This window comes from Triticum urartu, chromosome 1, assembly GCF_003073215.2.
Source record: "Triticum urartu cultivar G1812 chromosome 1, Tu2.1, whole genome shotgun sequence".
Taxonomy (NCBI): domain Eukaryota; kingdom Viridiplantae; phylum Streptophyta; class Magnoliopsida; order Poales; family Poaceae; genus Triticum; species Triticum urartu.
Genome location: NC_053022.1, coordinates 190,319,678 through 190,333,820, shown reverse-complemented (window position 1 = coordinate 190,333,820; position 14,143 = coordinate 190,319,678).

Below are 14,143 nucleotides of genomic sequence, written 5' to 3'. Positions count from 1 at the left end.
CCAAAGACACCCGCATGCTTTGTGCTACAGTTACTGATCTGCACCGTCCGAGTTTGATCCAACGGTCATGTTGCACTGAGACATGGACATGCCCATGCAGAGGACGCCTAAACACCACCGAAGCCCCTCTACTTCTCGAGGTGCATGACATTGGTGATGAAGGGTGCCACCGCCCGCAGAGCTCGCTCCCGGTCGACGGGAGCCTGCTCGTCAAAGACGGCGTCCAATGGCACGAATGGATTCCGGTGACGGAGCCCTGAGAGGATTCGCCCATCAACGACGACGGCAGCCCGCAGCCCCTCCTTGTCCAGCTCCGCCCCCACCATCGCACGGAGACGGCTCAGCTCCTCGGAGATATAGGTGAAGAAGGAGACCAGGTCAGGAAGCCGCATCTCATTGAAGTCGACGGGGTGGTCGAACCGGTTTAGCCTGACGCCCAGCATGGTCGCGCTGGCATGACGTTGGGCATTGCGCAACCGCAACACGTGCGTGGCAACATGGTCCACCAAGTGGCTAGGGCGATCCTGGACCTTGTCACAATCGGCCCGCTCACACTCCAGTCGGCTCGCCTGATGGCCTATCGTATCTCCCACTTTCTGCAGCAACACCGTCGACGCCTCGAGCGTCTTTGTGGTGGACGCCTGCCGCTTTTGAAGCTCCGTGAACACCCGCACATAAAGGAGGAGCATGGCACTCCTCTCCTACTTGAGCTCACAGAGCTCCACGTCCTTGGCCCTGACCTCCGTATCCTTGGCTTGGAGCTCCTGTGTCAGGAGACTTACCCCAAACTCCATGATCTGGTGCACCGCTATGGAACTAGGTAGAAGCAATGGCGAGAGGAAGCAAAGGGGGCGAAACGGCTGAAAGGCAATGCAATCTACGGGTAGGCGGAGGTAGGAAGCCGAGGAGCGAGGTTAATCTTTTGGTTTTCACCATGGGAAAACACCAGTCGATGAAATTTCACATCAGGGAGCAGTGGGTTTTATAGGCGATGTCATCGAGACTAATTGCTGTCGTGATTGCTCCCGTCAGTCAAAAAATTAAAAGTCCTACCGCGCCTGCCGCACCCAAAGACCAGAGCAACGCCACGGTGCATACTTAAATTTACCTGCCGGCAAGGAGATAAAAAGGGGTGAAAAAACAAATGTGTTGGCAGCCTAGCTAATTAGTCGCACTAGCCCAACTAGCTAGCCACCATGCTTCACTGATGTACTCAGTGGGAATGGTAGTCTTTCGTGATTTGATGACACATTTACTTGCTTCGGCGCTACGACCGATGGGGGCCTAGAAAATGCGTGGTAGGGCGACTCATGTGGTCGTATGTGGGGTTCTGGCAAACCCTTAAGGTTCGAACACTTGGGTGCGTGCGAAGTCCTTTTCTCCCACCGATATATGCCCTAGCCCAGTAAGATCTCGCGGACGAACTTGACGCAATCGCAACACGGAAAGACACAAGATTTATACTGGTTCGGGCCACCGTTGTGGTGTAATACCCTACTCCAGTGTAGTGGTGGTGGATTGCCTCTTGTGCTGATGTTGAACAATACAAGGGGAAGAACAGCCTCTTGAGGTTGGGGTGTTCTTGTACTTGGCCAACTTGTGTGGCTGGGGATGATCTAAGATGTCGTCTCCCTGCCTATGGTGTTGGCTAGTCCTACTTATAGAGGCCCTAGTCCTCTTCCCAAATCTTGAGCGGGAAGGGAGCCAACAATGGCGGGCAAATTTGAAGGGGGCAGCTAGTACAAGCTATCCTGACAAAAGTGGTCTTCGCCTGCCAAAGGCTCTAGTGGTGACACCGCTTTAGGCTCCACGATGACCTCCATCTTGCCGTCCTTCTAGTCTTAGTCTTGTTGCGCCAAAATGGCAACCTTTGCCTGATGCCTCGGTACTCCTTGCATGCGCTGTATTCCTTAGCACCAAAGAGGAAACAAGGACGCTGCACGCGCTGGCGCCTGCCTGGCACCAGCCTGGTGTCAATCGTCATGGCTAACGTCACGAGAGCCTCGTGAGGTTCGCCTCGGCTTGATATCTCCGCTCCTCGTGAGAATGCCTGACTAGGCCGCTCCAGAGGAGGTCTTATGTCGTCCTCCTCGCGAGGCATGGCCCCTCGCGAGGGTCTTAGATGCCTTGTTGATGAAGATGGGCCGTATGGCCTACTGGCTTAGCCACACAGCGGGCCATAGGCAGGCAAGTCTGGGGACCCCCATTCCCAGAACGCCGACAGTAGCCCCCGGGCCCAAGGCGCACTCAGGCTTTGCTTCGCGGTGAAGCCAAGGTCCAATTACGGAGCACCCCGGGCCCCAAAAGCCTGCGGCCTTGGCTGACGTGTGGCGGTTAATTGGACGTGGGTGTCTCCGCTTCCCCACGCTGCCTCGGCAACTGTTCGACCTCACAAAAGGCTGGCGCAGGCAGCACTTGCTTCATTGCTTCTTCCTCGCCTTGCTCCAGATCCCCTACCTTGCTCTCCGCCACCGCTATCTGTAGATCCACTCCAATCTCATCCCGTAGCTGCGATCCATGGCGCCGCGCAAGGCCAAGGCTTCATCAGCGCCGGCTTGGTACGAGTCGGCCCTTGAGGTGCCCACCGTCATGGAGATGAGCCTCGCCTCTGTGCGCCTGCTGACGCCGAGCGGGAGCAATGAGTGGGAGAAGACCGAGCTCCGGCTTGCCTCCGACGCGCCGGAGCCCAAGGAAAGCACCTTGTTCCCCTTCTTCTCGAGCAGCATCGCCGTCGGGTTGGTTCCTCGCTTCTCCGATTTCTTTTATGAAGTCCTCGCCACTACGGGCTGTAGGTGTTGCATCTCCATCCCAACTCTATCCTCCTCCTTTCCATCTTCGCCTACTACTGTGAGGCGTACCTGGGCGTGACGCCGTCCGTGGCTCTCCTGCGCCATTTCTTGTTCCTCCATGTCAGCGAGGGTAACATCTCTGGATGCGCTAACTTCGTTGCATTCGGCAAGGCCAACTCGATCTCGAGCACCAGGAAGAGGGCCGACAACATTCGATCCAAATGGGTCATGATGGACGCCAAGTGCGCTGATCCACGTCTGGCGTTGCCCATGGCGGCGCCCTCTTTCCATGGGGGATGGCCCAGGGCGGAGCTTGCTGATGAGGGGGCCTCGTCAGTGTTGGGGCAGATGGTGACCGACCTGAAACTGGGCAACGCGAGGGCGGCAAAGGTGACGGGGGTCATGCTTCTGAGGGAGTTCTTGACCCTGCGAGTAGCTCCACTCCAGGTGTGTGCACGCCCCTTGTGGGTGCTTGAAGAAGAGGGGAACATGACCCGCCTGAGGTAGGAGCCCTGCCTGATGATGAATTGGCCGCTGTCCTGCGCCTCATAGTTGGGGACAACCAGGAGTACCCACCAAGCACCTTTGTCCCCCTATTCCAGCACAAGGATCAGGAGGAATTCGTCGCCTCCAGGCCGACCTTTGATGCGCGTGGGTTGGTGCTGTCAGTGCTTCTAGGAGCCCCCGCGAAACCGAAACTGGTGGAGGTTTCTTCTGGCGAGCCCCACGGGGAGGGGGAAGAGGAGGTGCACCCAGAGAAGACTCTGGAAGAGGTGGGGGAGACTTCCCCTTTGAGCAAATCTGATATCCTCCGCGCCCTTCCTGACAATGTCGAGGCTGACGCCCACCAAAGGGAGAGGGAGCAGCCCCCCATCCCGATGAGGGATAGGTCGTCGTTGGTGCCTCGCGATGCCGCCTCCGCCCCGATGCTGTCAGGGTTCAGGCTTCCTAAGCGGAAGTATGTCACGGTGGATCACTAAGTGTCTCAAGCTTCTCCTTGTCCATGTTTGCACTCTTCATTTCCTGATGCTGGCCCTTGGTTGGTCAGGCCGACATCTTCTGCGAAGAAGATGAAGGAGGATGCGCCGTCTGTGCCTCCTTCCTCAGGGAAAGGTGCGAGCAGCGCCCGCATGTCCACATCCCGGTCGTCCTCACGGGGCCAAGAGGAGCATCGCAACGTGGAACCAACCCCCATGGCCCTGCTTGCTCCGGAAGTGCCGGCGCCTGGCGCGGCTGATGAGGTCCCAGCTGCTCCGGAGGTCGCGGTCTCCCAGGTCCTAGTGATGATGTCGCCTCCTCCCACTGCTGCACCTCCACTTCCACGTTCTTTTGCTCCTGCTGCTACTCTGGAACGTGATCTCTCGGAGATGACCCAGCTGCAGGCGGGTCTCCTGGGCCCAGACCCATGCCTTGTGGCCGGGCGCTTGGAGCTGGCTTTAGGCTGGCTCCATTCTGACTCGGCGGTTCGCGCGGCGCTGGGCCAGGCCACTGCGGCTTCTGAGAAGAAGCAGAGTGCCGCCAATGCCGCAGCCGGTCGTGAGATGGCGCTGAAAGACGTCGAGGTCGCCCCCGACCGCTGCCATGTTCTGGAGGACGAATTGCAGGGCCTGTGCACCAAGCTCGCCGAAGAAGCACGCTGCCACCAAGCGAAGGAGGGGGCAATGAAGGCCTGGGAGGATGCAGTCAAGAACTATGATGCCGAGCTGGCGGAGTTGGGGAGGACGCAGGCCGCTGAGCGCAATCGATTGGAAGGGCTGGAGCAGGAGGCAAAGGCGAGGGAGGCTGAGCAAGACGCCAAGGCGCGTGTCCTGACCGAAGACCATGCGGCCTTTGCCAATCTCAAGAAGAGGCCCCACAAGGTGATGAAGACGTTTTACGAGCACGGTCTAGAGAGGTCACTGGCCACCGACGAGGACGGCCCCGCCAAGCTGCTTCCTCTCTTGGTGCAGGCGCTCGAGGAAGTCGTTGATGGCGTTGGTCCTATGGCGGGGGCGGAGGCTCGCATCTTGTCTTCAGCTGCATTGACTCGCGTCTTCAGCCACCTGCACCTTCGCGACCCCGACGCTTTCCTTGACGAGCTGCTGGAGCCTGTGGCTAAAGACCAATGCGAGGCTACCGCCGCAGCTGTGCAAGGTCAGGTGGAGGCCTTGTTGGAGAAGTTTCGCGGCTTTGTCTCCGCTCCTCTGTCCGGCGATGTCGCTGATCCTGCGGCTGGTGGTGAAGGCGAAGACAACGTTGCTCATGAAGTGGCGCCTTCCGCAGGTGATGGCGGCATCCAGGGGTAACCTGCGGCTACTCTCCTGTTTCATTCCTGCAACATGCATTAGGCCTCGGGGAGGCGTTTAGATTTTTCATTTGGTATCGTGAGGACAAGGTGTGGGGACAATATCTCTGTAATATTTGCTTCAAGATTTTGCGATTTCCTTCCTATTTTCTTTGCATTCTGCGTCGGTAGATCCCGGCCCTGCGCATACCTCAACCGCCATTCGGCCGACCGGAAACCAGGACAAACCAAGGAGTGAGGGGCTACGTGACCAGTTAGGCTTCTGAGTCACGATGCTCAGGAGTCCCCCTTGACGCGCAAACAGCTTATAGGGAGAGTTCGCGGGGATAGACTGATGTTCTACGTCGGCAGGGCCCGGCCCCGAACATACCTCAACCGCCTTTGGGCCGACCGGAGACCAGGACTTTCCAAGGAGTGAGGGGCTACGTGACCAGTTAGGCTCCTGAGTCACGATGCTCAGGAGTCCCCCTTGACGCGCAAACAATTTCCATACCTGCCCTCGCCGAAGCCTCAGGAGGGACGTGCGAAGCCCAGGTCCGGGAGACCTGGTTGGGTGGTGTGCGCTTTGGTGTGGCCCGAGCGCAGCTCCCGTTCCCAGCCCCCTCGCGTGGCTCTCCCGAAGGGAGGCATTGCGGTGAGGCCGGACGCTGAGCTTTGGGCTCCCTGAGGTTGGTACGACCGTGAGGCTACCCTCAGTTGTTTATCACCAGCGCGAAGCGTAGTGCTTCCGCTTGTGCATGGGCATAGCCGCTCCTTGGCAGTGTCGACGGCCAGCGCGGAGCATGGTGCTTCCACTTGTGCGTGGGATGGGGGCCCCCTTCGGGAGGAGCTTCGGGGTGTGTACAACCCATCCCTGACACGTGGCTTGTACGGCAGGGCTGCGAGGTGTGTTTGGGCACTTGTGAGCCAGCGCGGGACTCACGAGTCCCTACCTCAAGGCAAGTTGCGCTTGGTCTTGAGTGTTGGTGACTGTGTGTTCCTAAAAGGCGGTCAGGTGCAAGCACTCTACGTCCTTAGGTCCCGGCCCTCAAGCGAGCTCAGCCGCCACTGGTATGCTAGGTCACGATGCTGTGGTCAAGGACAGGGGGTGAGTGCTAGAGAGCCATTAAGAGCTCCTGAGTCGCGATGCTCTGGAGCCCCCTTTTAACGCGCAAGCGAATTGCACAGGGTGAATGTATCCGCGACGGATGGCAATCGAACAGGCGATAACCGTAGGCAGGTTAAGCAGGGAAGGAAAATCAGCTTGGGTAAATGTAGGAAGATACATGCCACTAGGTCCGGCCCGAGCGGCTTGGGGATGATGCAGCCCAAGGGCGCCCCCGGCAAGGTAAGCTAAAGACATAAGCAAATGGGATACATGCCGTAGGGACGGACCCACATGGCCTGGGAATAATGCATCCCAAGGGGCGCTCCTAGCTTAACAAGCTTGGAAGATGTCACCTGGTTCTGTAGACGAAGCAGAGTTGGTGCAGCTGAAGGCGTGAGTCGAATAAAGGACTCCTCATGAGCCACCGGAGTCGTAAGCCTCGGGAGGCTCTGGGGGCTCAGGAGGCTTCCTGAAGACCGTCTCCATTCCCTCCAGGATGACGCTACACCTGGCCTCTTGGGCCGTCAGGTCATGCCGCATGGCACGCTGATTGGTCGGCGCCACGGTCGGCAAGCCAAGGGGCATGCAGACGTAGCTGTTTGGCGGGCCCTCGCAACGGCCCACACGCGAAGGCCAGGAGCGCTCCTGAGACGCGGCCCTGTTGAGCCCTGGGACGTCGATGCAGACACGCAGCTCAGCCCCCTCGCGTGGGTGGTGAGCCGCGCCCTGTGGGCGGCTGTCGCCGCGCATGGCTCTTGCGTCTTGTAGTTCCTGTGTGGTCTTGGCGATGAACTCCTGAGTGGTGGGCACCCCTTGCCCTATGTTCTACTGAGGCAAACGTTCCGTGTAGCACGCCTCCAAATTGTGCCCGAGCGCCTCCCTCATGAGGTTGGCAAGGTCCGAGGCCCTCTAGAAGAGAGCCCCTGAGCCCTGCTCGAAGAGGGCGCTGGGTGCGCCTTCCTATGCGATGGAGGGAGGCGCCCCTGGGACGGACGCTGATCCTGACAAGGCTCCTGCAGCGACACCATCCTCCCGAGGTCCTGCGCACCGCAGCTGCTTCTTCTTGGGGATGGCCTCCGGAGGGCCCTCACTTCTGCTGTCAGGAACGTCGATTGCTGCAGCTTGGAAGGCACGCTCGAGGGAGCACACCGCATCCCATTCTTCACACGGGACCGTGATGACCCCACCACTTCCAGGCATCTTGAGGATGTTGTAGCCGTGGTGGGTGACCGCCATGAACTTTGCCAGGGCCGGATACCCGAGGATGGCGTTGTAGTCGCATGTGCCGAAGGTGACAAGCAGGCGGACCTGCCCTACCGGTGTGGTGGAGCTGTCAGTCACTCCTCAGAAAGGTTTGGTAGGCTCGAGCTGCTCATATGGCACTTGGAGGTTGTCGAAGGTGTCGACGGACATGACGTTGAGCCCTGCACCGCCGTCGATGAGGGTCTTCATAACCTGCACATTGCTAATGACTGGGGAACACAACATCGGGAGGACGCCAGCGGTGGCCGCGCACTTGAGCTGATTTGCCGAGTCGAAAGTGATGGCGCACTGGGACCACTTGAGCAGGCGCGCGCCCTCAAGCTTGGGGAGCGCCGTGTTCACCTCACGAGCGAACCATTTGAAGATGTGCTGAGAGGCTGGGGCCTGGGCGCCGCCCAAGATGTAGGCGATTGCACGCGGCTCCTGGAAGCCGCCAGCCCCCTCGTCCGGATGATGGTCGTTGTTCCTTCTTGGTGGCAGCAGTGGAGGAAGACCGGTGTTGCCTTGGGGGCGATCCTCACGAGGCTGGTCCCTCCAGGGCCCCTCGCGAGGATGGTCCTGCCAGCGGTCCTCATGAGGCCTGTCACGCCATTCCTGGCATAGGCCACGGTCGTCCCAGCGTCCGCCTCCTCGTCCTCCTCCACGGCCGTAGCCCCGATCGCTGTGCTGAGGGCGCCGACCGTAGTGCCCCTCGCGTAGGGCTTAGAGCTCTTGGCAGTCGCTGGTGCTTCGGGTATTCAGGTTGTGGAAGGCGCAGAACGGTCGGCTATTCTTGGATGAGTCGGGCTGATCTCTGCCCTGTTTGCTGTCGGGCTCCACGGCTAGCACTACCGCTTCCTTGCGCTTCACGTCCTTGGCCTTCGCTTTCTTCTCCTCTGTGCCTGCGGCTGGCAGCTCAAGGAAAGGTGCCCCTCCTCAGCTCTTGCGCACTTGGTCGCCAGGTTAAATATCTCCTGAGGCGTGCAGAGCTCCTCGTGGATAGCGGGCTCTTCCTTCATCTTGACGTCACGGACGCCGTCAGAGAACACGGAGATGATGGCCCCATCCATGACCTTGGGGATCTTGACGCGGGTGCTGTTGAAGCACTGGATGTACTTCTGGAGGGTCTCCCCTGGTTGTTGCTTGATGCGGCGGAGGTCGGTCGCGGCCAGCGGGCGGTCGCGAGTGCCCTGGAAGTTGGCGATGAAGTGGTCGCGCATCTCGTCCTAGGAGGAGATCGAGCCGTGCTGCAGGTTCAGGAGCCAGGTGCGGGCCCCATCCTTGAGAGCCATGGGAAACCAGTTCTCCATGACTTTCTCGTCACCGTTGGCTACTTCGATGCTCAGCTCGTAGACCTGTAGGAACTCCGCGGGGTCGGCGGTGCCGTCGTAGCAAGGAGGCAGGTCTGGCTTGAACTTGCCTAGCCAGGCGACGTTACGCAGCTCGGGGGTGAAGGCGCAGCAGCCAGCCGTGGTTACTGGGGCCCGCCTTAGAGGTGGAGCTTGGTCTTGTCGAGGCCCCCGCGACGCCACCGCAAGTGGCGCACGGTCTTATCGAGGTGGCACGGGAAGTGCGGGTGCAGCTTCTCGCGGCCGTGCGATTTCTTGGCAGCTTCACTCTTTGCGCGCGGGCACCTGGCATGGCGGATCGCATCGTGGGGCCGCATGCCTTGGTGCCAAGTTGCCGTCTTTGGGCTGGGTTGGTGGAGGCATGCCTCGGGCCTCGTCGCCCGTGGCTGGCTGAGGGTGAGGACGAGAGAGGGACGGCGCCGGGGAGCCCCCTGTGGCGTGGACGAGCTCGGCAACGCGGTCAAGCCACTCTTCGTAGAGGTCGTCGACAGGTCGGTAGCGTAGGAGCTCGTTTGCGGCGAGGAGTGCGGCCCGCGCCTCCATGGGAGCGCGGTGTGCATGAGACAAAGAACCGGCTGGGGCCAGCAATGGAGTGGCAGTGCGGCCGTCCTGCCACACCGAACGATGCAGCGAAGACGCTTGCTGCTGGTTCCCCACCGGGCCGGTGGCAGCGTTGGCGGCGCGAGACAGAGAACGACGTGGTGGCCTGCCGACGGGGGCCATCTGAGCAACGTGGCGGTAAGGGTAGCCCGACGCCCAGCTCGAGCACGGCGAGCGTCCGCCATGGAGACGGTGGAGCGACGGAGCGATGAACTGATGGAAGGAAAGCTACGGTGCACCCCTACCTAGCGCGCCAAATGTCGGATGTGGGGTTCCGGCAAACCCTTAAGGTTCGAACACTGGGGTGCGCGCGAAGTCTTTTTCTCGCACCGATCTATGCCCTAGCTCGCTAATATATCACGGACGAACTCAACGCACTCGCAACACAGAAAGACACAAGATTTATACTGGTTTGGTCCACCATTGTGGTGTAATACCCTACTCCAGTGTAGTGATGGTGGATTGCCTCTTAGGCTGATGATGAGCAATACAAGGGGAAGAACAGCCTCCTGAGGTTGGGGTGTTCTTGTACATTGCCAACTTGTGTGGCTGGGGACGATCTAAGATGTCGTCTCCCTTCATATGGTGGTGGCTAGTCCTACTTATAGAGGCCCTGTTCCTCTTCCCAAATCTTGAGCAGGAAGGGAGCCAACAATGGCGGGCAAATTTGAAGGGGGACATCTGGTACAAGCTATCCTGACAAAAGTGGTCTTCGCCTGCCAAAGGCTCTGGTGGTGACGCCGTCTTGGGCTCCACAATGACCTCTGTCTTGCCGTCCTTCTAGTCTTGGTCTTGTTGCGCCAAAATGGCAACCTCTGCCTGATGCCTCGGTACCCCTCGCTTGCGCTGGTTTCCTTAGCACCAAAGTGGAAACAAGGACGCTGTGCGCTAGCACCTGCCTGGTGCCAGCCTGCTGTCGATCGTCATGGCTCACATCACGAGAGCCTCCAAATGGGCCGTACGGAAGATGGGCCGTACGGCCTGCTGGCTTAGCCACGCAGCGGGCCGCTGGCAGGCAAGTCTGGGGACCCCCGTTCCCAGAACGCCAACACATGTCTCAGGAAGGAAGAAAATATGCATGCACCACTAGGAGGACCCCGAAACCGTGCAGTAGGGTGTGCCACGTCTCAATACGGAGGAAAAATGTGTTTTTAAAAATATACTCTATCAGACGTAATACCTATGGTTCGACCTCAGGACTTAGCCAGTCAGTCGAAAACACCCCACAAGCCACACAACTTCATCATGATAACATGGCACAGAGGATAGGTGTGGTTAGCTATGTCTCGACCATCCATTATGTCTCTTGTTCTCGGTGATCCTTTTATTTTCCATGCTTTTTTAGTTATAATAACACCACGGCAAGCTAGAGCCGCTCTTCGTGTGTGCTCGTGCATCTAAAGGTTAGACGACGGAGAGGAGAGAGAGATCACAGACCTAGGACCCACCAGTAAGTGAGTCAATGATCATGCACGTGTTGACGAGCCACTCCATCTACTCTACTCAACGCAATACTGTATAAAATCAAGTTATGGGACAAAGCCAACAACCGTTGTTGTTTCAGGCTATCGACTTACAATTTGTAGTCCAAGTTTCCAGTTCGAATCTCGTCTTTCAGATTTGTTAGTTTTAGGTCCAAATTTGATCAATGACAAGTGGGACCCCCATGTGTTGTTCCGATATTTTAGTGTAGGATGTTTTTTTGAACAAACACTTTGCATGGTTAGACAAGTAACGACACTAGTTACACATATTTTGCAAGTTCAGGAACAAAAATGACAACGACATAGAATTTCACATCCACCCCGCAGCTTAGATGCTATGGTGATACAAGTTTTTACATTGTTGGAACTGAGATAAAATGGCTTGGGAGTAGTGTTTGCAATTATGCAGAACTTCCAAACTCTCCAAGGTTTTTTTGTAAATAAAACATTCATGCCTCATGTGTGCCGCTGCATCTCGGATCCAACGGCTCCAAGTTGCTCATATTAGGTTCTCCCGATAGCTTAATTAGCCACTACGGTGATACGAGCATCTAGGTCATATGATCTGTGCTCTGATGCCACACGCATAGTACTTGTACTTTCTACGCAATTCCCAAACTCTCTCAGGCGTATATTGCAAAAACATTCAAACCTCCTACTATGAGCTGTTCGATCTTCGAGAACTCATATCACCATAGAATCTATTGTGCGGGAGCACCTCATATTCTCCTGTGCGAGAAAACATCAGGTTCTCTCGCAGCTTGGATGCTACGATGATACGAGCTTCTAAGCAGTCTTTGTGCTTGTAAGTAGTTGCCGAACTCTTTGGGGGCTTTTCTGCAAAAAAACATTCAAACCACCGAGGAGCTGTTGGATCACAGGTCCAACGGCTCCGAAGAGTTTGGATCACCAAAGCATCTAAGCTGTGGTAGAACATGATATTCTTACATAAATTAGAATATGAGGTCCTCCCACTACAAAAAAGACACATCCGTGACATTTTGGGCCGAACGAAAAAAATTCTGTCATACTTATGATACTTCTATGACGATAATTGTGACAAAACCAGGTATCATCATAGATGTGGTGGGGTCCTACTTCTATGACAAAAAATCATGACAGAAAATTGGCTTTTCGTCCTGGCAGGCTGGAGACGCAGCTGCATGACATTCTTTGTGCCGTCCATGACGGAAAAAACCATGGTAGAAGCGAGGGCGAGGAAAATATAGGGGTGTGCCCGGTTACGGTGGGTGGTCGGGGCCAAGCGATGCACGTTTCTCTCTCGTACACGCACGCGCATGGGTGCGGGGCGTTGGTCTCTAACTGAACCCAAACGAGGCGTTGGGCTCTAACTGAACCCGAGCGATTGCACTGCCGGCTACGCGTTACTAAACCCGAGTGATCGATTGATGGCTATTAATTGAACCCGATCGAGCGATTCCTTCGCTACTGCTGCTAACTGAAGACGATCGATGCTGCATCTGGATGAATAGTGAGCGTTGCTGGGGGGTTGGATGAACAGTTCCTGGTTGGGGTGGATGAACAGGACCCCGTGGTGTTGCCTCTGGATGAACAGTGAGCGTTGCTGGGGGTTTGGATGGACAGTTCCCGGTGGGGGTGGATGAACAGGACCCCATGGTGTTGCCTCTGGATGAACAGGACCCCAATCGATCGAGCCGGTTGGGGCTGGATGAACAGGACCCCGTGGAGGGATGGATGAACAGGACCACCCGTGGAGGGCAGGATGAATAGTAGACGGTGGAGGGCTGGATGAACAGTAGCCCCGTGGAGGGGTGGTTAAACAGGAGCCCATGGAGAGGGCTGGTTGAACACAAGCCGGTGGAGTAGCGTGCGATGGAGGCTGGATGAACAGTAGCCCATGGAGGGGTGGTTGAACAGGAGCCCGTGGAGAGGGCTGGTGGAATAGTAGCTGGTGGAACAGTAGCCCATGGAGGGGTGGTTGAAGAGGAGCCCGTGGAGAGGGCTGGTGGAATAGTAGCCGGTGGAGCAGCGTGCAGTGGAGGATGGATGAAAAGGAGCCCGTGGATGAACAGTCGCAGGTGGAGGCTGGAGGAGGTCGACGGTGGATGAACAGTAGCCCGTGGAGGCTGGAGGGGTTCGACGGTGGAGATGAACAGTATCCCGTGGAATCCCGTTTTGTGGTACGCCACACCCATCCCGATGAACAGGACCTCCATTTCGACCGTAGTGCTCCAACACAAGTCCGTTTCCTCCGTTTTGCGGTACGCCACACCCCTCCCGATCAATAGGAGCCCCGTTTCAACTATAGGAGGTCTATTTCACCTGTTTTGCAGTACGCCAGACCCCTCCCGATGAACATGATCCCATTTCAACCGTGGTCGGTCAAACACAAGGCCGTTTCCTCCGTTCTGCGGTACACCAGGGCTTGTTTCCATTGGCTGTTCCATCCAAGGCGGTTGGCTCCCAAGCGTTCCATTGCCTCCCGATGAACATGATGCATTCTGTTGCCTCCCCATGAACACGACGATGACGCAGTTTCTCTATTCCGACCGAGCCATGTACACGAGCCATGGCCATACGTACGCGCGAGTAGGTGTTCGAGACCCCGCCTGTATGTACGTATGTGGTCGTATTTACTTTCTTGCACCCTGGCCACTTTACGTACGTGTACATGCTACACGCGCGCCTCTACTACGACACGTGCGCACCTCTACATCGACCAGTATATATGTACACGTTCGCGACCAGAATGACAACACTACGTAAGCTTCGACCAGGTGGGTCCCGAATGTCAGGCACTTCCTTGCATGCGAAGATGTAGTTGGTGGGTCCCAGCAGTCAGGGGGCGAATCGTTTTTTTTGCCCGGACGCACTTCCTTGCGTGCGAAGATGTAGCTGGTCGGTCCCAGCAGTCAGGGGGGATGTTTTTTTTTGCGAAATACGGTGGCCCTCCTAGTGGATCTCCGCTGTCAGGTGGAGGAATAATTATTTTGCACGTAATAAGGAGGCACTTCCTTGTTGCGGCCGTGGACCCAGCTATCAGCCTCTCCACGTAGAGTAGTCTTCCGATGGAGGTCGTTCCTTGACCACGTTGACCATGCCACGCCGAGAGCACCAGGGCGGTGGTCGACGGTGAGGCCTAGGAAGGGGACAATGCGGAGCCGGGGAAGACGCGGTAGTGGAAGCCCGCGTGGAGAGGAGTACGAGGGTTCACTGGTTCGGCTGCGGTGTGAGGCTGATGTCACCGTAGGGTCTGGCCAGTTGTGGGAATAGTAGGGGCAGTGAGCCTCCATGATAGCACAGCTGGCCACGGGGGGTAGTAGCAT